This window comes from Colobus angolensis, unplaced genomic scaffold (assembly GCF_000951035.1).
Source record: "Colobus angolensis palliatus isolate OR3802 unplaced genomic scaffold, Cang.pa_1.0 Scaffold58, whole genome shotgun sequence".
Taxonomy (NCBI): domain Eukaryota; kingdom Metazoa; phylum Chordata; class Mammalia; order Primates; family Cercopithecidae; genus Colobus; species Colobus angolensis.
In genome coordinates, this window is record NW_012119376.1 from 13,249,244 (window position 1) to 13,276,084 (window position 26,841).

The window sequence follows — 26,841 nt, forward strand, 5'->3', positions numbered from 1 at the left end:
TCATTAGTCCCTTTCCACAGAGGAAGAGTCTGAGGTTAGGTTGAAGTTTTGTCACTCAGTGTCACAAACCTATTAAATGGCAAAACTGTAATTTGAATCTGAGTCTGTCTAAAGCTAAAGACCGTGTTCTTTTAAGATGCTACATTACTTGTCACTAAAACATGTACACTTTTTAAATGATAAAATATGCCTGGCATTTTGTAATAGCATAAAATGGCTTTGACTGGCACTGTAACTATTAACTGCTTTTTGTCTCATTTTCACGGTCTTTTAAAATTAAATATTGTGGCCGGGCGCGGTGGCTCAAACCTGTAATCCCAGCACTTTGGGAGGCCGAGACGGGCGGATCACGAGGTCAGGAGATCGAGACCATCCTGGCTAACACCGTGAAACCCCGTCTCTACTAAAAAAATACAAAAATCTACGGGCGAGGTGGCGGGCGCCTGTAGTCCCAGCTACTCAGGAGGCTGAGGCAGGAGAATGGCAGGAGCCCGGGAGGCGGAGCTTGCAGTGAGCTGAGATCCGGCCACTGCACTCCAGCCTGGGTGATAGAGCGAGACTCCGTCTCAACAACAACAACAACAAAAAATTAAATATTGCATTGAAGTCATGCTGCAAGAGACACTCAATTTTATACATATTGATTAAAGCAACCTTAGTTTGGTACAATATATTTTCTTAAAGCAAGCATTAAATCAGATTTTAATTTGTAATAGAAATCTTAGATTCAATAGGAGAATGAACACCTTCCTAAAACTTGCATTTCTTGGTTTGCTTTTGAAAATAGGCATCTTTTTTATAACATTACTGTCGGTTTATTTGTATTTTACAAATATAACAGATAAAACTTGAAAGAGTGTGGCAATATTTTAAACCTGAGTACTTTTTATTAGGAATAAGTAATGTTCACATTGTTTATGTGGGACAGAGTCATAAGATAATAACATACATCTTGTGAAGAAGCAGATAGGCAAATTAGTAGCTGCCAAAAGAACCACAGTTTCTGCTTATGTTTGATAAATTAAACATGTTGATATAGAACTAATGGTATGTATACAAGTAAAGAATACCATTCATTTATTTATGTTCAGCTAATATCTAACTTGACATCATGGAACCACCCCCCAAAACTGATTAGAATTAGTTAGAACAGTTTCAATAGACCAAAAAGCATGATTCTCATGAGCCCTCTAGCAAATCGTATCTCTGACTTTGACATCCATGGATATTATTGCCAAAGCGAGGGATTATAGTAGTATGATCAATTTGCAAATACAGTAGCTTCTCTATATGGTCTTTATATTACCTGACTCTATGTACATGCATATAATATTTTGATTAGTTGTGTTCAGTCACACAAAGAGAAGCCAAGTTAATTGAAATGAAAAATACAGACCAGCTTTTTCTTTCAAAAGCAAAGCTGCCTGTGATAACAGCTAATAAATCACTTCCAAATTTTAACATACATTTAAGTGTGTACCCCATATTTTTGTGTATGTACTCAAATGATAACACAAGATGGAATGGAAAGTAGAATGAGAGAGGCAAAAGCAAGTTTCTAGAAGCTAAGAGACAGAGTCATTGTCTAGCTGGATATTTCATATCCAACTTTTCAGTTGTCTTGAAGGAGGCTTTTCATGTCTTTTCAGTTGTCTTGAAGAAGTACGGATGGAGTGTGGTGATACTAGGCTGGGACAGTGGTAGAAATGTGGAATAAAGGCATGATGGACAGAAGTAAGCCTATTTTAGATAACATGCAAAATTCTGAGAGTTATGAGAGGTTAATACAGGAAAGTAGATAGGATGTCCAGGATAGGGTAAGTAGATAGGGTGATTGTGTGTGTGTGTGTGTGTATGTAAAGAATGAGAGCTGAAAGTGCATCTTTCCATATAGTACTTAAAATAGTGCAATATATGAAGGCTTATATATAGGGAAAAAATGTCTTGAATTTATTTCTCTTCCTAGAGTAAAACTGCTTCTGTCTCATGCATGCCAACATTATGACACAGTGCTAATTGGCATCAGTGAAACAAGGCAAAAAGGTCTAATCTTCAGGCTCCTCACATCAGCATATTCCATTAAAGAGTTAAGTTCAATATAGCAACAACTCCTGTCCTACTACTTTTCTTTGCTCTAATGTATTAGGGACATGTGGGGCCAGTATGGGATGTGTAGATGTATCCAACTCCTCCCTGAAACAGCTCAGGCAAAAGGGTGTAGGCCTGGGTTATGACCAGCTATTTCTCAGGCCCTAGGAACTGCTTGAAAATCCCAGTTTACTCACTGAGCATCCAAGACCATGGATGTCTGTGGCATTTCCCTTCCCCCCAGGGAGTCTCGGGTCTTTTTGGCCTGCAAATTGCTCATCCATAAAATGATGTCATAATGAATGCACCAATGAAACACTGCCAGCTGAGGCTCACAAGGACAGAGCAAAATGACAGCACTGTCGAACGCTCCCATGCATTCCCAGACTCATTTTTGGATAGTCTCATTAGCCAGATGTGAACTTAATCCACTCTAGTCAGCTAACTTTGGGATGACTCTCCTCCCACATTGCTGACCATAATTATTTCCTGCTGTGGGAATACTACTCTCACTGAATGTGACTCTTACTTTGATTTCTGCATCTTGGCTGCCATGTCAGGTTATATAAAATCATATCTTTCAAAGTATAAAATGGATATGTTCTATATAAATGTAAGATATTAATTAGCATCTCCAAAATCCTTGCTCTGCTAAATGTTTATCTAAAGAGAGACTTCTTTTCAGTGTTCATGAAATGGTATTCAGTGTCTCTTACACAGCCCAAAGAAGTCAATTCCCACAGACACTTTAATGTAGCTAAAAACCACTTGCCCAATCACATCCTACTCCACTTAACACATAAATAGAGGGTGAGAAAGAGTCCACTCCAAGCAGCAATAAGCACATGGCAAAAGTCCTTCCCTCCTGCTTAAAGACCTTCCCCCGCTTACTCAACACTAAAAGACCTACCCTTCCTCCTTACTCAACAATAAAACGGCAAGGGAGTGTTATGTCTTAGTACATTCAGGCTGCTAGAACAAAGGACCTTAGACTGAGTGGATTATGAAGAAAAGAAATTTATCTCTCACAGTTCTGCAGGCTAGGAAATCCAAGATCAAAGTGTTGGCAGATTCAGTGTCTGGCGAAGGCCGAAGACCTAGTTCATAGCTGGCCGTCTTCTTGTTCATGTGTCTGCACATGATTGAAGAAATGAGGGATCTTTCTGGTTCTCCTTTATAAGACCATGAATCTTATTCTTGAGGGCTTCATCCTCATGACTTTGTCATGTCCCAAAGGCCCCACCTCCTAATACTATCTTCTTGGGGGTTAGAATTTCGGCATATGAATATCGGGAGAAACGAACATTTAGAATGGAGCAGTGTAGAACAAGCAATGGTTCCCTCTTCAGCAGTCTTGTGACTCATGAAGAATAAAAACTCTATCTCCACAAGAAATTTACATTAGTAAATGTAAACACCTTTCATCACTTTAGAGTACTACTTAAAGATTTGCTAAGGTTTCACTTCAGTGAAGGAATTTAATGCATCCTGCTATTACAAACCTAGGTTAAGGTAAAAAGTAATTGTTTCTGATGGTCAGTGACTAAATAAGCCATTTCAGGCTGAAACTTCTATGCTGTTTCTTACTCCAAACAGTTTCTCATAAACTTCTCTGTGACACACTAAGCAACAACACTTATAAACTCAATATACTCTCATGGGCATATGTGGGTTTTCACAGCACCCACAACATTTCTTTTGTCAAGTGCTTCAGTGATTCAGAATCTCCACTATTGTTAATGGCTCATCAGTATCAGTCTCCCACGCTTAGCTGAGACAGAAGCTACTGGTGATGTACAATTCCTGAGCAGTCTGCTACAACTCCATTCTCTCCTGCAAAGCACATCAGAATGCAAGCGACGGTCTTAGTCCATTTGTGCTGCTAAAACAAAATACTTTAGACTGGGTAATTTATACATAACAGAAATTTATTGCTCACAGTTTTGGAGGCTGGGAAGTCCATGATCAATCACCACAGATTCAGTGTCTGATGAGGGCCTCCTCTCTGCTTCAAAGATGACACCCTCTAACTGCATCTTTACACTACACTATGGGAGAGGTGAACAAGCTCCCCCAGGCTTCTTTTATAATGGCAAAAATATTCTCACCCATGAGGGCTCTGCCCTCATAACCTAATCACACTCCAAAGGTCCCACCATTTACTACACTCACCTTGAAGGTTAGATTTTAGCATATGAATTTTGGAAGGACACATTCAGACCCAGCACTGAGAGAAATACTACCACTAGAATAAACTTTAAATCATTTTAATTGATATTATAAAAACAAACTCATTCACAACTCAGTATTCTAAGAATTATTAGAACCAATACACTTTATGGTCATCGATTTAAACAACTCGATGCCAGGACAGGAAGTTGAAAAGTGCTGCTCTAAAAGGGGACAACAATGTGCTAAAAAGCATGTGGACTTTTAAAGGATTGTCATGTTCAGTTTGCGATTGAAATTCTGGTTGCTAAGAGGTTCAGGCATTGTTTTTAATGTGTCGGTCTCATTCCACACTCCACTCAGTCTTTACAGGGAAGTCTCTGTGTGGGATGAAGAAGTCAAGAAATACAGGAGAGATAACAGAATTACACTCAAGTCTGATAATGCCATACAATTTCATTGGAAACAGCAAAGATTGAGGGAAGTTGAAGTATTCATTCTGTGTGGTGTTCATTCAGCCGGATCCTATTAAACCTGAGCATCACAAATGCTTGTGGGAAATTGAGGAAACTATAGGTTATAGAAGTAAATGGATCATTAAACAGAAATGTAAGAAATAGTTGATGGTCCCTGTGGACACATGGTCTTTGGGGATCTGTGACTCTTTTTTGCTGAAACATTATTTTGGCTTGTGATATTTTGCTTGTGAGCATTTTGGGCTTGAGCATGAAGAGTGGTGATGGTAGAAGAGGGAAATTAGTGTAGGTAAATGGAGAGAAGGAAAAGACTGAAGGAGAGAAAGGGGAGAGAGAAAAGAAACTTGGAGGTAGTGTGGGAGAAAGAGGAGTTACCTTTTATTATACGCATTTCCTAAGAACTTGCACTGTACAACCTTTTATTTAATATTCATAACATTTTCTGAAATAGATGGGGTTTTTTTATAGAGGAAAAAAACTTAGAACTATCTTGTCCAAAGCCACCAAGCTACTAAGCTGGGACACAAGCCCTGATCTCTCTGTTGCTGGAGCCCTGTGTTCCTAACTGCTGTATCGCTCAGGTTCCTGGGCCTTTCAGAGGGTCTTCCTCTCTCTGAGGATGGAGTTGGGTTTTGGCAAGTTGTTTAAGAAGAACTCCCTGGGTCTGGAGAATTCAGAGGAACCAGAAGTGAGAAAGTTGGGAACTGACTCCAGGCTGATCTTTTTGGGGGAGGGAAGGAGAAGAACTGGGAGATAAAATGGTGGTTTCCATATCCTTCCAGGGTGTTCTGAAGGTTCACCAAGATAAGAAAGAAGACAGGCACTCAGGAGAGCACTACATAGGAACGAAGATTTGCATTTGGCTGTAGCTTTCCTTGTGTCATGGATCTTAGGAGGAAAGTGTTTTAATGTGGAAACAGAGGGATACAGAACTCTCAGGCTTTGAGAATTCTCGATTTAACTGATCAGTCTCATTTTTTTTTTTTTTTCAGACACTCAGAATAGTTTTGGTATATAGTTTTGTGTTTCTTTCTATTCAGACTGCAGTTGGCTGTAATGAAGTCCAACAAGTAGGAACACTGTTTGAAGAACTGGAAACAGGAGAGGGTTTTGAAAACACATTCATCATCATTATCATCATCATCATCATTCTTAGGTAGTGGATCTTTCTTCTCTCTCTCGCCATATCTCTTCCTCCACCAATTTCTCCCTCTCTCTCCCCCAACTCACTTTCTTTCTTTCTCTCTCTCTCTCTCCTTCCATCCCCATCCTCTCTCTCAGTAACTTCAGATCTAAAGATTAATCAGATTTGTGATTTTTTAGTGAATTAGCACCATTATGATTTAAGTCCTGCAGACTGGGCCTTGCAAGCTACTTCTTTCTCTGCTGCAGACTCCTGTATAAAAGCTGATCAGAGTATATGTGCAGTGATTGAACCATATTAAGTATTAACAAACTTTTCCGCACCACTTTGTGACACCACAGAATAGATTCTCACAGAAGTAGTTCCTTTCAGCAGCCACAACACAACTTCTGACTACAACCGCATAGTCATCGCAATCTGGAAGTGCATGCAACAGGTTTAATAATGTTGGCAATGCAACTTTTGAAAAAATGGGTGGATGGTGTTTTTACTAATTGCTGAAACATCACAGAGTATGTTATACTTAAAGCTAATGATAAATACTCCAGCAAATACTATAGTTTCTATAAGATTCTTGATGTAGGTACTGAGTAGATATACCTATTTGCTTTCACTTCTAAATAAATAGTCAAAATAATTTAGGCCTGTGCTTCTCCAATATTATCATATCAGGAGATTTTGTTACATTGCAGATTTTGATCCAGGTGGTCTGAATGGGGCCTGAGATTCTGCCTTTTTAGCAGGCTCTCAGAGAGTACTGCTGCTGCTGTTCCAGGGCTTCATAATTTCAATACTGTGCCAAAGAACCCAAATTAAAAAAGCAGAACAGTCTAGAGTAAAAAAAAAAAAAAAATGGTTGCCAGAGTCATGTACATTTTTTTGTGTGCATTTTCTAGAATCCATGTGTAGAACCTGACTACAAATAGTTTTTTTAAACTAATGTGCACAGTAGCTCTTCATCCCACTTGTATGAGAACACATCAAAATGGCAATCTGAGGGTGTAATCATCTATTTTTAATAGCTATGTTTTCAAGACCTGTTTAATTGAAACAAACAAGAAAAGATTTCCTTTCTTTGAACCCACAAGTCTGATAAGCAGCCGGCGCCATTTCTTGGTGTAATCTTAGTAAAACACATCCCACAGCCCAAGAAGTTTTTATGAAACCATTCAAATAGCTTCAACCATTCTCCTCATTCTATTGTCCTATTATTTAATACACAGACACACACACAGTCAAAGCACATACCCAGTTGTGCACACACAAATGTGCACAGACAAGCCTACACGTTGTCTAAAGGTATTTGTACAAACATCACAATATCATTACTTTTCTTTATCTTGGATTCAGGCACACTACATTTTTGAGACTTGTCAATAATATGCTGATAGTGAATTATGTTTTTATATAATCTATGGATTAAGTTTTTTCAGGAACTGCCAATTTTACTCCAATATGATTCCAGTATGCCGAGAGAAAGTTATTCCAGCTAGAATGTGCTGAAGGGATGGATGTGGCTTCTATGCAGGGCATATTTCAGCTTTTTCCAAATAACATTCTTGTAGAGATTACAGGATAATCTGGCAGCCAGACCCAGCCAATTAAAACAGTAATTGAAATGGCTGAAAATGTTTTCCTTGGCAATTTTTTGTTATTTTGCTTCATTTTGGGTTTCCTTGAATAACAAAAAAAATAGGGTCAATCATAAGACTCCTAATTTATTTTCTTGGTTATCTTTTCTCATCCAACAGAAAAAGGCTGCTGTGGAGCTTAAATTAAAACCTGAAAACTGTGGTATGGGGTGGTATGAATGTAGGCATGAGAAAACATAAAATGATTCTTAAGCTAACGCAAGTAAATCTCCTCTGAGCGTAGAAGATGTGGGAGTTTCTGTTTTAGGTGGTAAGAGTGAAATGGGGAGGGGGATTCAAAAGGAAATATAACAAAAAAATACAGAAGAGGCTTTCTTGTAAAATATAGGTTTAATTTTTTGGAGATTAATAGGTACTCGAAAGTTGAGACTTACAATTTTAAGACATCTAACATAAAGAACTAAAAATCATTTATGTACCATAACTCTCTTCCACTGAAATCAGTTGTGTACTATTGAATGATTAGCCATGTCTGGGGTGAGAGAGTATCTGACGATTTTTAGTATTTGCCAATTTCCATAGTGTAGACACTTTTATCATGGCTGATTTCAATCTACCAACCTGGCATTGATGAACATAAAGCTGGAAACAGATAGGCACCATCAATTTTGCAAGGCTCTGCAAACTGCTCCAGCACACTTCTGACTGAAGTCATCACTTTACAGAAGAAGACAGATATGAAAAAGCAATCTCAATTGATAGCAAGTAAAAATATCAATAGAGGAAATTAATAAGCAAAGATAAGCATCTTGCAAATTAATTAACCTAAGTTCTGCTGATTAAAATGGCAAAACTTGAGAAAACCCAAATTATGTAACTGATTTAAAGAGAAAAATAATTTTTCATGTCATTCCATGATGTAGCTTCTTTCCTTTAAGGCTCTACTTCTAAGCTCAATTCCTCTATGAACCCCCTCTGAAGAAATCTGAAATTAGTCATTGTAACCATGTTAGCATCCTCTTGGAATTATGATGATTTCAAAATATCTTACTAGTACTGCATCTAAGTCCACACATTGGAATTCCTTGGGAGCTTCCATAAAGTAACAATTCCTTGGTCCCAGCCAGGACCATCTAAATTAGAAATCTTGGGTGGAGTTCAGCATCGATAATTTCGGAAAGCTCTCCATGTACTTAATTTGCAACCAGAGTCGAGAACAACTACACTATACATTTCTTTGTCTATATTTTCATTGAAAGTGCTCTACAGCAGGGTTATGTTCCACTCTCTTAAAGTATCGCCCTGTAGCTGAGCCATATATATAATTTTTTTTCTTCCTTTATTCCTTTTCCCATCTTCATTGCACTGACAAATGTGGTAAATAAATAAAGACTTTTGGTTAAGTTTTAAAAGGAATAGAAATACAATGTCTTTTCTATGGATTGTAGATTGAACTTATGTTTATTCTTATTTTCTTATTTTTATGTTTCAAACCAAGTTCAGAAATTTTTGAGAGGGATCTCAGTCACCAGCAGCATGTACTAATTAATAATGACTTTCAATTATTCCACACAACTCATGCAGAACAATTCAACCTTTTACTTAGAAATGGAAACTAATTATAAATTTGATTTAGTGAATAATTAACTCATGAGATTTATCTACGTTATGCTAGCATGAATATCTTTATGCAAAACCTACAAAGGAAGCAAAAATTAGCTTATTAAATAATGTTAAAAAGTATATATATACACATTAACAATATAGGTGAGGTCTTAGCTTTTCCCTGAAAAGATAAACCATACAATGATATAGCATGCATGTTTATATGATTAACTAATTTATATTCTTCTTACTTTAAAAAAATTTTAGGCTGTTCAGAAATGATTCTACCCTACTTTCCCATGCACAGTCATCATCATTAGTGGCTGCATTGATCAAAGTTCTATCTGTGAATCTTGGAAAGCCATACTTCGTGTGTAGAAATCTACGCCACCCTTAGGCAATGCAACAGAGCCAAGAACAGCAAGAAGCACAACAAATAGCAGCTGTGGCTTTTTACATGTGTGGTACCATTTAGGCTAATGCCCAGGATATCATATCATTTGTCCAAAAGGGGCAGCTGCAGCAGCTGGCAGACTGTTGAAGGTGGCAAAAAACAGAAGGCGGAAACTGGCACCGATCCTTGCCTCTCCCCAAACCCACTCAAGTCCTTGCAGCGCTACTCTGTGCAACGTTCACAAAGAGTCATGGCCAGCATTTGGGCAAAACATGCAATATGACTTGGTTGAAGAGCAGATGTCATCATTTGACTCAGTCACTGGTAGGTGCATCTGAAATAAAGTGTATTAGTTCACCACTGCTGCATAACAAACTACCCCAGAGTTCAGAGGCTTTAAACAGCAATCACTTATTGTTTACAGCTATTGTGGGAAGGATGGGGTTCCAATGATCTAGGTTGGACATGGCTGGTGGCTTTGTTTCTCACTGTGATTCTGTGAATTGACCAATGCATCTCTGGCCTATGTGTATTCATTCTGGGGCCCAGGCTGAAGGGGTACGAGTGACCTAAAGGGAATCTTCTCATGTCAGTGGCAGAAATGCAAAGATGCAAGTGGAAGTGCACTTGCAGAGCTTTTAAGACCTAGGCTTAGAACTGGCAAATTGTCACTTCTGCTCGTATGCTGTTGACCAAAACATGTCACATGGCCAAGTCCATATTTAAGCAGGGAAGAACCACATGTTTCACAGCAAGAGACCATGGAAAAGGCATAAATAGGTTCAGGGACACGTAAAGAGAATTAAGTTCAACATATTTATCTGACATATAAATCCATTAGTTTTTACAGAAAAGAATGATGATTATGATGACAATAGCAATGGTAATAATAGTAGCTATCTTGTACTATGCATTTACAGTGGTCCAGGCACTCTTCCAAACTCTAGATAGATAGATACATACATACATCTTACATACATAAATACATAGCTAGGTAGATAGATAGGCAGATGAAGTTTCATTTAATTCTCACAATAATCTTGTAAAATAAGTACTATTATATCCTCTTCTTATAGGCAAGGCAACTGAGGTAGAGAGGGGACTTATAAGAAATATAATGGATTATTATTATTATTATTATTATTACTTTGAGACAGGATCTCTCTGTCACCCAGGCTGGAGTGCAGTGGTGCAATCATGGCTCCCTACAGTCTTGACTTCCCAGGCTCAAGCAATACTCCCACTTCATCCTCCTCAGTAGCTGGGACCACAGGCATGCTACAGGCATGCCTGGCTATTTTGTGTGTGTGTGTGTTTTGGGTAGACAGGGTTTTACCATGTTGCTCAGGCTGGTCTTGAACTCCTGGACTCAAGCGATCTGCCCACCTTGGGCTCCCAAAGTGCTGAGATTACAGGCATGAACCACTATGCCTGGCCAATAATGGACAATTATTAAATTAAAAGAACAATATTTGCTAATTTTCTTAACCTATGGTACAGGCATATTATATGAATTATGTTCTGTAACTTTTTAGGATTGCTTCCCATGATATTCACTGTGTTGGGAGTAGAAAAAGACAATCTGGATGAGCATGCCATGGTCACTAAGGAAGAGAGACATGAACATGATGTGCTCATCTTTGGGGTTTACCTGCAGAATGTGCACATCAGTAGAACTTAGTAGCAGTGACCACCAAAACAAACTGGTAGACTTTTGAGGAGGAATTCAATTTGCTTTCTATTTCTTTCAGGTTTGAGGCTTATGGAAATCTGTACACTGAGGAACCTGTGGGGTTTGAAAATGGAAATCCTTTGCTCGTTTATAAATTAGAGCACGTTGGGAAAGACAAATTCTACAGAAAGGGCAGAAGTAGAAGCTGTTATTTTCTTTTTAGCAGTAGTGGGCAATGTGGGGAATGGAACAGACAACAGATACAGGGTTTTACAGCAGCTTCTGGGAAATCTGCTGATAACCTGCCCCAGTGCCACAGCTGTTGCTGAGATCAAGAGTCATGGGGTGGTTTCCTATGATTCTTGCAACTTCCTGAATTCCTCAAAGGTTACAGTGGCTTTGTCTGGCCCTCACTCCTCAAATGGACTTTTTTGGTGCCTAATTCCCTATGCTTAAGTCTCCTTCTGGTTGAAGTCACTAGTTAACTACTCTAGTTGATGAAACGTAAACCTGTTTCAGGTGATGAGTGTTGAAAGCTTGTAAACATGGATACATTCAAACAATGATGATACATTTGTTCAAAAGAGAATGATTATCTTAAAGATATCCTCCAAAGTTAAAAATTGATCAACAGAAAATGGTATCTTAATAACAATAATCTAGATGTTAAGGATCTGTTAACAAAGATTAGGATATGGGCCAGGCAAACAAGTTGTCAAGTGGAAAAAGGTGTACTTCACAATTAGAGAAGATCACTTAAAAACCCCACTTTTTAAAGGTATAACCGACAAAAAATAACAGCACATACTGAAAGTATACAATTTGAGTTTGGAGATAAGTACCCATCTGTGAAATTATCACCACAATCTATGCAATAAACCTATCCATTCCATTGTCTCCAAAAGTTTTCTCTCACCCTCTTTATTATTATTATTTGTGATAAGAACACTTAACATAAGATCTTTCCTCTTACCAAATGTTTAAGTATATAATACAGTACTCATAACTATGGACACTACACTGTGCAGTAGATCTCTAGGGCTTATTCATTGTGTATAACAGAAACTTTGTGCACTTTGAGCAACAACTTCCCATTTCTCTCACCACCCCCTCCAACTTCTGGTAACCATCATTTTATTCTCTACTACTATGAGTTTGACTGTTTTAGATTCCATGTATAACTTAAATCATACAATATTTGTCTTTCTGTGCCTGGCTTATTTCACTAGCATAATGTCCTCCAGATTCATCCATGTTGTCACCAATGGCAAGATTCCTTCTTTTCAAAGGTTAAATAATATTGATCGTATGTATATACCACATTTCTTTATCCATTCATCAGTCGATGGACATTTAGATTGATTACATGTCTTGGTCATTGTGAATAATGCCACAGTGAACGTGAGAGTTCAGTTACCTTTTTGAGATCTTTCTTTCAATACTTTTGGATCAATAACAGACACGGGATTACTGAATCATATGATAGTTCTATTTTAATTTTTTGAGGAGTCTCCATGCTGTTTTCCATAGCAACCAAAGCAGCCGCACCCATTTGCATGCCCGCTAACAGTGTACAAGTGTTCTCTTTTCTCCAGATCCTCGCCAACACTTTTTATCTTTTGCTTTTTGGATAACAGCCATTCTAATGGGTGTGAGGTTCATTGTGGTTTTCATTTGCATTTCTCTGATGACTAGTGATGTTGAACATCTTTTCATATATCTCTTGGCCATTTTTAGAAAATGCTATTCTTGAATTTATTTTCAAAATATACATTGAAATCTGTTTTTGAAAAACTTAACAATAATCATCAAATTAAAAACTAGATGTGTCAGTCTCAAATCATTTAATAATATTCAATCAAGAATAAACAATTTAGAAAGCAAAACTCATTAGTTCTTTTATTTACTCAGCAATTATTTCTTGAAAAGCTATAAGTGCTAAGCAGTACTTAGGTGCTGGGGGAAGCAACAATGAGCAAAAGATTTGAGGACAAATCCTTGCCTTCCTGGAGCTTGGTTCTAGAGTTTGATACAGACAATAAAGATGTTAAGTACTAAGATGCTTATATAGTACTTTAAAAAGAAGATCATTACGGCTGGGTGCGGTGGCTTGCCTGTAACCCCAGCACTTTGGGAGGCCAAGGCGGGTGGATCACCTGAGGTCGGGACTTTGAGACCAGACTGACGAACATGGAGAAACCCCGTCTCACCTAAAAATACAAAATTAGCCAGGTGTGGTAGCACATGCCTGTAATCCCAACTAAGGAGGCCGAAGCAGGAGAATCGCTTGAACCTGGGGGCCAGAGGTTGCGGTGAGCTGAGATCATGCCATTGCGCTCCAGACTGGGCAACGAGAGCAAAACGAACTCATGTGCCCGTTGTCCAGCTGTGCCCTAGGACTAATAATATTCAAAAAAAAAAAAAAAAAAAAAACAGAAGATCATTACTATGAAAGATAAAATGAATGAGGAATTCTGGGGTATTAAGTTTGCAATTTTAAATAGGAGAGTCAAGGTAGGCCTTATTGAGAAAGTGATATTTGAGTCAAGACTTAAACTAAGCAAAATGCAAGCCATGGAGATAACAAAAACAAGATTTTTCCAGGCATTGGAAATTGTTTTTGCAAAGGAGCTGAGGCTGGGATGTGCCTGGCATGTTTGAGGAAGGACAAGGAAACCAGTGTTGCTTAGGTGCAGAGTTTCGGTGGAAGAAAAAAAAAAAAACTCAGAGGAAATAACTTATTTAAGAGTTAAATTGAACAGTTAGCTAAATAGCAACAGAGGAAGATCTAAGTGTTTCCAGTTATTTGGCTTTTCTTTTTTTTTTTTTAACACCTTATAAATTTGGTTAGCTAATTAATTAGCTGGGTAGGAAGGTAGGTGGGTAGGTTAGGTAGATAGATAGGTAGCTAGCTAGTTTTAAGGAGATAATACATGCACACCAACCATATACATTTCCAAATTTCCGGTGGTCTGAAGGAGTGCACAGTGAAAAGTCATCCTCTCTGATGCACTTACACAGTGTCTCTCTAGCCACAAGGATCCAATGTCACTAGGTCTCCTATGTATCTTTCCAGAGACATTCCATGACTCTAATATACACTGCCAATTGAGGTAATTTGGAAAAGCAGAGTGTGTCACTGAGATCTTGACAAAGTTTGCTTTCATAGATGCACCTTCATCTTTGTGCAGTAATTACAGACCCCGAAAGAGGAGGTTAGCCCAGATGGTGCTCATCCCATATGGGTCGGGTGGGGCCTATCTTGTGAAGTCACCAAGCCACCTCATGAAGAAGTTACCTGGGTGTGGCCACTATTTATTCTGAGAGCTATTTTTGTTCCCATATCCAGAGGAAGATTCCGTGGCTGTCGTTTCTTGTCATTTTCTCCCAAGGATAAGGAGTGATTTCACTGCATGAATGAAAACAGGTGTAATGAAATTAAAAAACAAACTGTAGTCAAAAATAAATAAATGCAATAATAAAATGAATAATAAATGGAAAATTTCTATGTTTCACCAATCAATATGGACCAAGGACAATGCATTCTTTGTTTGACACAAGTTAGAAATCCAAGTTTTTCCTCTAAGTGCAGCCAAACTACATGTAATATATACTTCAGGCCTTCAGGCATTTCCCTTGTAGGTAAACAAACAGCAAGCCATAAAATCTTCTGTATTTCTTTGATGTTGCAGACGGTCTTCTGTTTTATCATAGGCTGCAAGTCTGATTCTGCTCTGTGAGATGTCTTGCATAATTTTCTAGTAGTATCAATAAAAGTGCCATACAATCAGTCTACCTCTCCAATGCTAGTAAGATAAAGGATGTTGCTTTCTTCAGAAACATTGCTCTGGCCCTAGCATTGTCATCACCCAACAGCCTACCTCTATAACCACTACTATATTTTCTAAGAGACATCTCTGGGATTAAAGTGTATCTTTAGCTTTGTACTGGTGTTTCCAGTCCTTGAATTCCCCCAACTTGATTTTTCTTAGCCTAAAAAATGACCTAAATTTCCTTTTCTTTTATATTCTACCTCTTTCTTGCCTCACCTAACATATGTAAACCACCATAAAAGTTGAGTAGTAGCTCTCCTGTTTTTCCCCTTAAGTTTTTTACTTACTCGAATGTACACTTTTTCCAGAAGGACATTTTGATTCTAGCATACCCTCCAGTTAATGATATCATAACGTATGCTTCTGACTCAGTTTGAAAATCCAAATAGATTAATGACAGTAAAGACTTTTGAGAAAGTAAATAAATATATTAAGGATGCTTGAGAGACAAGTAATATAAATACAGACCCCCAAAACAAGAGAAAGCTGTGATTCAGTGATAGTGTTTTTTGGCAGCCTTTACCTGATTCTAACCTTATTCTCCCACTGTACTGTCCACTCCAGGCTTCTTTTCCCAGCATAATCTATCCAGATCACTTGTGTTTACTATCCAAGTGTAGCTCTCCTTTGTTCCAGGCTGAGGTCCAGGAAATAAAGCTGATATTGTCACAGGTTTAATGGGTTAAATAGTACTTGGGCACTGCTGGATGCCAAGTAGCACAGTTTTCTGGAGATGATGTCTTAACTGGAAGAATGGAATCCATTAGTTGGAATTCCAGTTGCTGACTGATCAACAGAATATGTGAGATAAAAATGCCTTCTGGAACCCCTTAAGTCAAACCAGCTAGGAAATTGCCTTCTTGGACTGCACGAGGAGTCTACCGAAATTCTAATTTTCTTAGATGTACAGCAAAGAACTTTAAAAGACCAAAATAGGGCACAAGAGAGTTATCATAATATTAGTATCAACTTCAGGTGAGAATTTAGTCATTAAATATAATTTACTTCCTATTTATTAAAAGTGCTGGCTTTCTGAAGTCATTCTATAAGGAAATGAATCTGTGAGGCATGACTTGTGATCACAGGGGGAGTGAGAAAGCCCTTCAGATGCAGCTTCGTGGGGAAAGCATGAGGAACAACTCCACTGGCTTCCTATGTGAAACAGACAGATTTACCTCTAAGATTTTTTAAAGGAGAAGAAATAATAATTTATAACTTAGAAATTAAAGCTGTTGAATGCCTCATCTAAGATGAGGCAGCACTATCCATTTCAAGGATTATAAAACAAGAGAAGTATGATTTACAGAAATGAAATAGAACTTTTTCTAAGGGAAGCTTATAAACTTGGGACTACATATTAGACAAGTTCGCAAGTTTGGGGAAAAGGGATACATGTGTAAGCCTCTCATGTTGGACTGAGGAAAGGAAAAAGTTGTTGGGTCTTGAGTTTAATTTTTAAATTTTTTGGTGAGTAGAAGTGAGCTCATATAAATAACATTTCCTCTTTTGTGCTTTGCCTAAACTATTCTTCTAAATTGGGATCTTTAGCCACACCAATCCCCAGAGTTCCTCAGATTTCTGCTTCAGTGCTGCTCATGTCATAAACAGAATTCTTATAAAAGCATTTTCAGAATGTAAAATCCTTAGGGGTCCAGAGATGAAGCTATGTTTTAAATAGATCTGTATTATTAGTGAAAACATGGTGCAGTACAGCGCACAGCACAGACAGCCTTAGAGGTCTAGGTCCTAGGCCCAGCTCTTCTGCTGGCCATGTGGCAATGAATGCTCTGTGTCTCTGATTTTTCACTGGGGTGAAAGAAGAGGGATGAAATGAATGGCTCCTCAGTTATCTTCCAACACTGAGAATCTGCCTTTGTTATGTAAGAGTAGCCTGGCTTTCACTCAGGCTTGATCATGAATAACAATCTTAATAGTGGTGAGTAATGCATAGAATTACTTTTCCACAACTAGGAGAATCTTGTGTCTTGAAGAAAACCTAGGAAATCATATCACCTAGTCCTCCATTGCCAGTGAGGGCTGCATCTTCATCCTTCAAATATGCTCTTTCAGGCTGATCTTAACAACTCTTCCCAAGGGGCAATCTTCACAACTTCTATGTCCTTAATGGCAGAAGTTCTTCCTTGTGTTTGGTCTGAATCTCCCTGCTGAATTTGCGATTTATTTTCATTTATCCTATCCTTAGCAGAGAGGGAACACAACTGGGGCACACACTCAAGTGCTATCTATTATTAATCTGAGCCATAGTAAATTTGTTTGTACTAGAGTTTCTGGGGTCTTACATTGCATTCCAGTGAGATGATAGAAACTGATCCCTCGATGGAATGTTCTCTTTGAGGTCTAAAATGACTGAACGATAAAGGCTCACAGGCTGGCAGGAATCCTGAGCAGTTCTTGATAGTGGTCACAGGAAAGGGCATTGTTTCTTTGGCTGTCCAGTCTCCTAGCAACCTAGCGTACAGCGGCTCTTGACACAGGGCTGTCTGAAACCCCACATTTAGAAGTATTAAACTATTTCTTCTAAAATTAAATATGTGCTCCGGCAATTGTATTTTAAAAATCTGATAAAAAGGTAATTTTTCCAATAGCACCTGGTGCTTAATACAGATAGGGAAAACTGATGAAAGGGAGCATAATTATACCATCTAGCCCTACCCACTGCTTTCTGAAAGGTGAGCTCTCATTATGCCCATTTTACAGACAAGGCAGATGGACACACACTGAGAAACAAACAATGCTAACAATATCAACTGTTTAAGAGGGAAATGTTTAGGATTTGGAAAAGAAAACGAAAGCAGGTTTACCTTGCTGACACTCAAAAAGTAATGAGTTCCCTGTTCACTTTCTGCCTCCTCCTAGTCGTGTGGGTGTCCTGTAAGAGGCTCGGAAGAGGAAAAAAGTGGTATTCCCTGGGGATGGACTTTCCCAGCCTCCTCCGGAGCAGTCCAGGTTTGTGAATCAATGCAGGGAGTGGGGGTGGGAGTGGGAGGGGTTGGCCAAGCAAGGCTTTCCCTTTACCCACACAGGCTGTGATTAAGAAGGCATCCATCTGTCAACAGAGGCTCTCAGCTGTATTTCCAGCCCAGCTTCCTCCCAACTGACTCATTCAGTGATGCCACAATCTAATGTTTATGACCTAACAGATGATCACCATGGAAGTAGCACAAACCTTGGACTGTTGAGGAGCAAAACCAGCGTAGAGGAGCTGGACAGTTTAGGAAAAGAAAAAATGAAGACCCTTATTCATAAAGACCACATGTTAAGACTGAACATCCCATCCCTCATGTGGGCACTTCCACCAGTTACTAAAATTGATATTTGGATGCCTTCGTGCCTGTTAGAGAACCCAAATAAGGATTTAAGGTGACCGAGTACAAACAAATAGCATGGCATTTAGAAACAGAGAGCAAGAAATGGAAGGGAAAATGTGTATGCAGCAATTTAATGAGGTTTGGATTACAAATTCAGTTTCCTTATCTTTTTGCCAGCATGTGGCACCGGTTCTAAAGGAGACAGAAAATGTGCCGAATGCCAGGAGAAAGATGAAGATCCCCCAAACTCAACTTTATAAACAATCCTGGTGGAATATTCACAAAGTGGAAGTCAGGATAAACTGGCTATTCCACCCCCCACTGCCCCCCATGAAAAGAAAAGACTAAATGAATAAGAAAGCCAATGGAAGTAAGTGCTTTTTAGTAAAGATCATCTCATTTGGTGCTGTGAGTGGCAGGAGGCTTTGGCACAGACTTGGGAGCTACATGAGGACTCCGGTGGCGCGGTCAAGGTGAAGTGAGCCTGACTTCCTGGCCTGGCCTCCCCAGACTAATAATCAAAAAGAGCTGCCCTTCCCCAGCCCCAAACAGCCCTGTGTGAACAGAGTGTCTCCTAGTAGTGCCTGCGGCTTACAAGTAATGTGAGAGTCTTTTTATAACTATTGAGGTTTAATGTAAAAGGAAGCTCAGAATCAGCGGTAAAGGGAGGGGAATGTTGTGAACTACAGACCATCTGAAATGGGGAAAATCATAAATACCAGAGTGTCTGATTATTTGAATGCCTCTTGAAGTCGAATAATGAACCTTCTTCATGTTCTGCTTCTCTGGACTTGGCTCCCTCTGACAAATTTGCAGGCATCAGGGTCTGTCTGGAATTCATTCCAAGTTGGAGGGATATTTTTTCCCTTGACATTTTGCAGCTGAGACAGCCGGAGCAGGAAGCTGAGGAGCGTAACATTACCAAATATGTCCTTTCTCCTGCTCGTAAGTTTTATTTCCACAGGAAAAGAAGGCAGATGCTGGCCAATGAGAACTGGCCAGTAGAAATGCAGCCACAGCAGGCGGCCTCTACTGGAAGTGAGGAAATTGATCAGATGCCATTTTTCACAAAAATGGAAACTGTTCTAGGTACTACCAGTTAAAATTTGTGCTACGCCGGAGGAAGAAGTTTAACAGCTTCCTACAAGTTGCCCAGCTGTTTCAGGGGAATTGTTTATCACCCTATTGGTCTCATTTTCTCAAGAACCCTGGAGTGGGAATTAGAGAGCTGGCCTTGCTTGCTGACACATTGTGCTTTTGACCAGATCATTTCTCCTAGGATGTGGGGAAAGCTTCAGATGCTTTATTGCTAAAATGAAAGTTTGGATGTGATGAGCTCCCAGATCTCCTCTGGGTTACCAAGACTGTGGTCTCCAAGCTTCTTCAATTGCATGTTTCAACCACTAAAATAAATCCAAATATTTATCCGATGCTTTTCTTTACGGGTCTAAGACGCTAGTCTCGAACTATCATATCTACAGGGACTAGGAAAAAACATAAGTGAGCAAAATAGCTGCAGATCGCATATCCTTTGCTTGCATATTAAATACAGTCAGTTCTCCATATCCATGGTTCCACACTAGCAGATTCAATTAACCTTGCATTGAAAATATTTTTGAAAACAACAATACAACAATAAAAAATAATACAATTAAAAAATAAGACAACCATTTACATGCCATTTACATTGTATTAGGTATTATTAAGTAATCTAGAGGCAATTTAAAATATAGGGAAGATGTGTGTACCTTACATGCAAATACTACATTTATACAAGGAATTTGAACAATCTGTGCATTGTGGTGTTACAGGGAGAGTCTTAGAACCAATCCCTTCCCCACACCTCACCCTCATCCCCACCCTGCTGATACCAAGGGCCTGCTGAATGTAAGAAAATTCTTTTTTTTTTTTTTTGAAACAGAGTCTTACTCTGTCACCCAAGCTGGAGTGCAGTGCTGTGGCGTGATCTCAGCTCACTGCAACCTCCACCTCTCGGGTTCAAGAAATTCTCTGCTTCAGCCTCCCAAGTATCTGGGATTACAGGTATCCACCACCATGCCCAGCTAATTTTTGTATTTTTAGTAGAGATGGGGTTCCACCATCTTGGCCAGGCTCGTCTTGAACTCCTGACCTTGTGATCCACCCACCTCGGCCTCCCAAAGAGCTGGGATTGCAGGTATAAGCCACTGCGCCCAACCAGAAAATTCATTTTTTAAACATAATCTTCTTGTTTAATCTTTAGTTATCCTACTTTTAAAAGAGAATACTTACTAAGAAAGTTCTTCACTAAGGAAAATAACAACCTATGCATGTTTTAAATGGCCAGGAATGCTTAATCTTGAGTCAAGAACACTTTGGGAAATGGTAGCAATTGGAGTAATCTGGAGCATGTACACCCCATTGGTCTAATGTGGAAACTGCTTCTCTAGTGGGTCACCTTCAAGCAGAAATGGAGGCCTAGTGCTGTCAATTGTGATTTTTCAAGAGAAATGGGAAATTCTATTTTAATGTGAAATTGAGTTAATTTCAAATATTTTGTCTCAAAAATTTTAGAGTCAAGATTTTAGGACAAGTGTATGATGACAATGGGTCACACTTAAGCAATGAATAGCCCCTTGGTGATCTCTGACCTAATATTCAGCTGATTTAGCTAGCCCTATAATTTTTTGTGTGTGATAATATTGGAACTTTGCAGTCAGACCTCCATGCTCCGGTCAGGGTAATTATGTATGTGTGAGGCAGAAAAACATGAAATATCACTTCATTAATGTCACAGTGTTTTTCTTTGGAGCCACTTCTTGAATCCTCTTAAAGCTGCTCAATCAGACTAGTGATCTATGTTGTTCAGTCATGAAAGTAAGGAAAATATTCCATTGCTCTTGATATAGTTGTCACTTTTGCATATGAAAATCTCATAGAAAAAACATATTTTAAACAACATTAGATAAGGTTGGCAAACTTTTTTTGTAAGGGTCCAAGCAGTAAATATTTAGGCTTTGTGGGCCATATGGTCTCTGTTGCAACTGTACATGACCGTGCAAAATCAACCAATCCATATACCAATAGGACTGGCTGAATTCCAATAAAACTATGCAAACAGATTGTAGGCCAGATTTGGCCCACAGGCTGTAGTTTGCCAACCCCTGTGTTAGATCATAAGCTCTTCTAAGTTGTAACCTGTGCCTGATTCAACTCTGTATTTTCAGTCTACACAATCCTGGCACAGAGGAAGCAATCCACTGACATTTAAAAAAATAAATTGAAGTTTGTTGAACCTAGCAGTTTATGTCAATCATAATTAACTTCCCATTTACATGATTGAAACTCAGAGTAGGGTTTATAGGTTGTGTTCACTCTGAGACTTACATCAGCATTTGAACCTCTTCAGAGAGTTTGTGGCTTAATCTCACTGTTCAAAATGAGGGAAGGAGATGCCCAACCATCCTCATGCAGCAACCTAATGGCTTGCTTACACCTCATTCTGAGAATGATGGGTCAAAGATCAGGAACCACAAAAAGATCCTCATCATTCTACAGAGAGGCTCCTTTACAAATCTTTACGACCACTCTTCCCTTGACAATTTAAATGACCCCAAACCAAGCATCTGTGGCATCCTTACACTGTAGCATAATGGTTTTCAAAACGCTGGTTATGACACAGCACACATACAATAAAACATTTCCCAAAACAATTCTCATCCTTATGAAGAGTAATTCACTGGGATATTTTCCGTTTGCTTGTATTTTATTTATTTTTTAGTGCTGATCATAACTCTCTAAATTGATTTTAGATAAATTTTTATAAGTAAAAATGAGATCAAAAGTCACCAAGATGCTGCCCATTGGTTGGGTAGGGCCCTGTCAGCATCCTATGCTTGGCTCTAAAATTTATGAGCCAAAGTTTTATTTTCAAAACGTCACTGGATGTGACATTTTGTTTGAAAACCAAAGAAGCAGGCTCAGTTTTGTCCTTTGGGGATTTACAATTAAACTGGAGACATAAGACACAGATGTCCGATGTCTATGGAATGCCTCCTGAGATCTGTTAGGAGACACGTCATAGTATTTGTACCACGTGGAGTTCTTCACTGGTGATAGCTGGCATTTTGACAATCATAGATAAGCAGTGTCATTGGTCTGGGCTGGAACCTTGACACGTGGAAACCTGTCTAAAGAAGAGAGAAAGAGAGAGAACTGAATTGGGATGAGGACCCACTTTAGAGAAAAAAAAAAAATCCAAGTAAAAAGGCATCAGAAATGGTTTCATTTCACCCAGTTCAATTCCCATGGTGAATGAGGAGAACCCAAACTAAGATCAAAATTTATTGGTTAGAACAGTGTGTGAGAGGATTAGAGGAGAATGAGAGCTCAACCTGCTTGACTTCCAAAAGTCAAAATGGAGTTACTGGAGGAAATGGTCTGGAGAAGAGCTTAGTTTTTTTTAAATGAAAGTAACTCTGTGGAGAAAGGAGAAGATAAAATTTCTCCAAGGTTCCAGCCAAGACTAGTGAGGCCAATCTAGACATGCAGTTATTTTTTAAATTTAAGTATTTTCTTTTTGGTTAATAAGTTTGTCAAACATGGCATGGCTTTGGGAAGATAATAGGGAACAGAGCTGAGATAGTTTGGGGTGGATAATGAGGAAGAGAGCTGAGATAGAAACTTGGGTAGTCAAATGGTCAAACAGATTAATTAGCTTTGATAGCCATATTCAAGTTATGACTAAAATATACTAATTGACCACCATTTGGCAGTAGGTGTAGGGAGGTAAGGAATGAAGAGATTGGATTTAGCTGAAAGGCCCCATAATCAAATACATAAAAGCAACCATACGGATTTTCATCAACATAAAGAAATTAGTCAACTGGAAATTCTGATAGAAAACCTCTGAAAGTGAGAACCAAACTATATAAGAAAAAAAAAAATATTAATAGAAAGACCTATGAAATAGTTTGGGACACATAAATTAATGTTAAAGACATGTGTATGGAAAATCAGAAACAAAGGACTGCATAAAATGACTTAAGAGAAAGGGAGATAAGACGGAGGGAAAATAGGAGGTTTAATATTAAAACCTGGTAGAGGAGAAAATATTAATTTTCATTCCTGTTATAGACTAAACATTTGTATGCCCCCCCAAAATTTATAAGTTGAACCCCTAACCCCCAATGTGATGATATTAGGTGATGGAGCCTTTGGTAGATGATTAGATCATGAGAGTCAAGTAATGTATGAGATTAGGGCTCTCATAACAGAGACATCATAGAGCTCGCCCTTCTCCCCTCCTGCCGTGTAGGATACAATGAGAACATGGCCATCTATGACCAGAAGGGGGCCCTTGCCAGATGACAAATCTACCAGTGCCTTGACTTTGGACTTCCCAGCCTTCAGAGCTTTGCAAAATAAATTTCCTTTCTTTATAAGCCACCCAGTCTATGGTATTGTGTTATAGCAGCCTAAATGGACTGAGATAATTACTATGTATAATTCTAATTTTATGGAAAGAAAAATCATAACAATGAATGTCTTATTTAAAGATTATTTTCACTTTTACAACTCTACAATGGGATTTTCATTTAAAAGGGCTTTATGAAATACACAAGTGAAAGAAATAGGAAAATAATAATGAAGTCAAGTGATGATATTCTCTATTACATGAATGATGGCATCATAGATATCAGGAGTCTGGTTTTGCAACACTTAGGGGAGGGTGTCTATAATTAACTAGCAATGATGTGAACCTTCACCTAATTTTTCTCAAAATTTAATTAATTTTAAAGCAATTTTAAGAAATCTTGGATGTTATAAGTCCAGTGCTACCATGTCCATCAAAAACCTGACTTCATTTTTTGTTGACATACTAAGTTTCACGTAGCATTTTAATGACAAAATCAGTCATATTTTTAAAGCCAAATGTCATTCTCTGTCTTATAGTTTAAACTTCATTCTCCAAGTGGTTTCTCCTAAGTTTCTGCCATATATTAGGAATAAACAGAATCTTTCGTAGTGATCTTCTCAAAGTTATGGTTTTAAAGGCAAGACTTATTGAGCTTTATCTCAAAGTGCTAGTCAAGATTCCTTAACTTTTCTGAAGAAAAGATCTTTATCCTTTTCTTCAGAAAAGGCATAGGTCTTTTCTTTCAGAGAAGGCATAGGTCTTTATCCCAAGACTAGCTGAGAAATCACTGAGAATAAAAACAAGTGGCATTCCAGGTGCAAACCCGTTCTGGACTTACAGGAAGAAAAAGGGAGAGAAGGGGATGCCTCCTGGAACCTGAAGCAAGTGTCTTGTAATGAGACACATAGTGTTGGGATGCTCATTCAAATATTTGATCAGCTCAGTAGCAAAAGGAGAAGTAGTAGCAGACATGGATTCACAATCCCAGCTGCTGGACTCTCCCTCAGGGTGGAGTCCCCTCTTTGTCATTTGCCCTTAAGGACAACCACCATCTTCTCTCTATTCTGGGCAACTTGCTTGAGTAGATGGCTTTTACTTAATATTACAGAAAAATTTTCCAGGGCACTGCATCAGTTCCCAATGCAGACTTACTTTTTTTTGTTATTTCCCTCCTTTCTCACTGTGTTAGTTTATTTACAGAAGAAAATTCATTGTAAACATATATATCTAATATAGATACTTGTGTATACTACGTGTATACATGTAAACACACTCATCTGACATCCTATTTTACCCCCACACACAATTCATAAAACAGTATTTCTAGAGTCCTGTTCAATGAGAGGTAGAGTTATTACGAAGTATTTTAATGCTTTGTAATATAATATTGTATAACATATTGTAATATAAGAAGTGGCCTGCCAAAAGTATTTCCCCTAAGCCTTTCTATATATAGGACCAGCATTTATTCTGCACGTGTTCTATATTGCAACTTACAACATAGAAATTGTAGTGACAACAATTTGTAGGAGGCAGAACACAAAAATGACTGATTTTTCTAAGAAAAGAAAATCTTCTTTAGACAGAAAATGACATTACCAGCTCCTAAGGCATCTGATAATATTTTCTGGGTAAATAAGTCAGATATTGTCAGGTTGAGAGGACACCCTTCTTTTCTTTGTTGAAATATCAGTACTAGTAAGCCACATCATCCAGCTCTGGTAACTTGGATAGTGCTGGATCAGGTCAGGCCTGGGACTCAGGGTGGCAGGGCTGAAGGTAAGAGTGAAATTAGAGGCTAACATACTGTATGTCTTAATATTTAAGTTACTAGTCAAGCTAACACACTATAAAAACATGTTTGATTCTCTTCCTTGACATATATACTTTCAAAATGACAGAATTGGAAGCATGTATACATCTATGGTTTTTATATGACCGAAGGCCAGAAAACTGTCAAAGACAGGTGCGTTACTTTTGTTGTGCATTTCTAGGTGCTCTGTTGATGGCCCAAGGTATTGGCATGACTAAGAAAATAGGTAAACAAATTTAAGAGTAATATGAATCTTTAATATTGTGGAAGGCTCTGCAGCCGCATTATATGATGGTTGTGGATACTACACTAGTTTGTGTGTATTTCTGGAGCCACCAATTGGAACATGAAGAGAAGTAAGAAAACTTCCTTTTTGAGTAAGAAAATGGCTCAGCACTACTTGGAAACAAGACTTTGTTATGAAAGAATGAATTGCTTTCATATTATTAGAGAGGAGGAATTTGACAAGTTACTTAATATTTTCTTTTTCTCTTTCCTAAGGGCTTCTGCTGTTCAAATCTTGCCTCTACTCCAAAACAGTTTCTTTCTTCTACATCAGCAACAGCACGGACACAATCACTTTTTCCAGGATACAGGGCATGAGATAGGCAGAAGCATTTCCCTGGAGCCTGAACAATTTTAGTCACAAGAGCAATGGTTAAGGTTATAGGCCATGCTGTGCCAGTGCTGAGGACTGGATCCACAATGAGGGCACTCATGTGTTTTTTACTAAAAGTATTTGTCATGTGTTTGTGATATGCAGTCAATGGCAGGGGCCTCTCTTAAGTGCATGTAAAGGCAGTACTAGGTCTAGGTTTTTCCTCAAGTGCTTTCTAGATGTTCAGAAGCCAAAAAGGCTTAAGGTATGAACAGCTTTCAAAGAAAGACATCAGTATTATGGTGTTCTTTGGCAGGCTGAGATTTGATAGTTCTATATACTTTGTTGTATTACCAAGGTAGTCATTGCCATATGGGAATAGAGCTGTAGATCACTTATAGCAAAAGAGTTGCATTGATTTTATTTTATTTTTCTCACGGACATGATCAAGTCTATTGCAGGCGAAATCAGGTCTCCTCCAGTGTTTTGTTTTTGTTTTCTAATGAGAATTCCTGATCCAATTGAATTTGGCAACTCCTTAATCTTGACCCCTGTTTTTCTTGCTGTCATGTCTCTATGTCTTTTTACCTGAAAAACACTCTGTCACCACTGGTTTAATTTCAGTTTAATTACAAGTCTTTTCAATTTCTGATCCATCAAAGGTTTGGTCTTCACTGAGCATGCATTTCCCACTCCAGACTCCAAACACTGTACAGGCTTTGAACAATGG

The 26,841-nt window shown here is 38.5% G+C and overlaps 1 long non-coding RNA gene across 1 annotated transcript; it reads right to left on the minus strand.

Moving 5' to 3' along the window:
- Positions 1-3,089: 3,089 nt before the first annotated feature.
- Positions 3,090-16,008, minus strand: LOC105526222. The gene is made up of 2 exons (XR_001004052.1): positions 15,508-16,008; positions 3,090-3,921 (listed from the first exon to the last, which is right to left on the minus strand). It is a non-coding gene; the product is annotated as an uncharacterized LOC105526222 (long non-coding RNA).
- Positions 16,009-26,841: the final 10,833 nt, after the last annotated feature.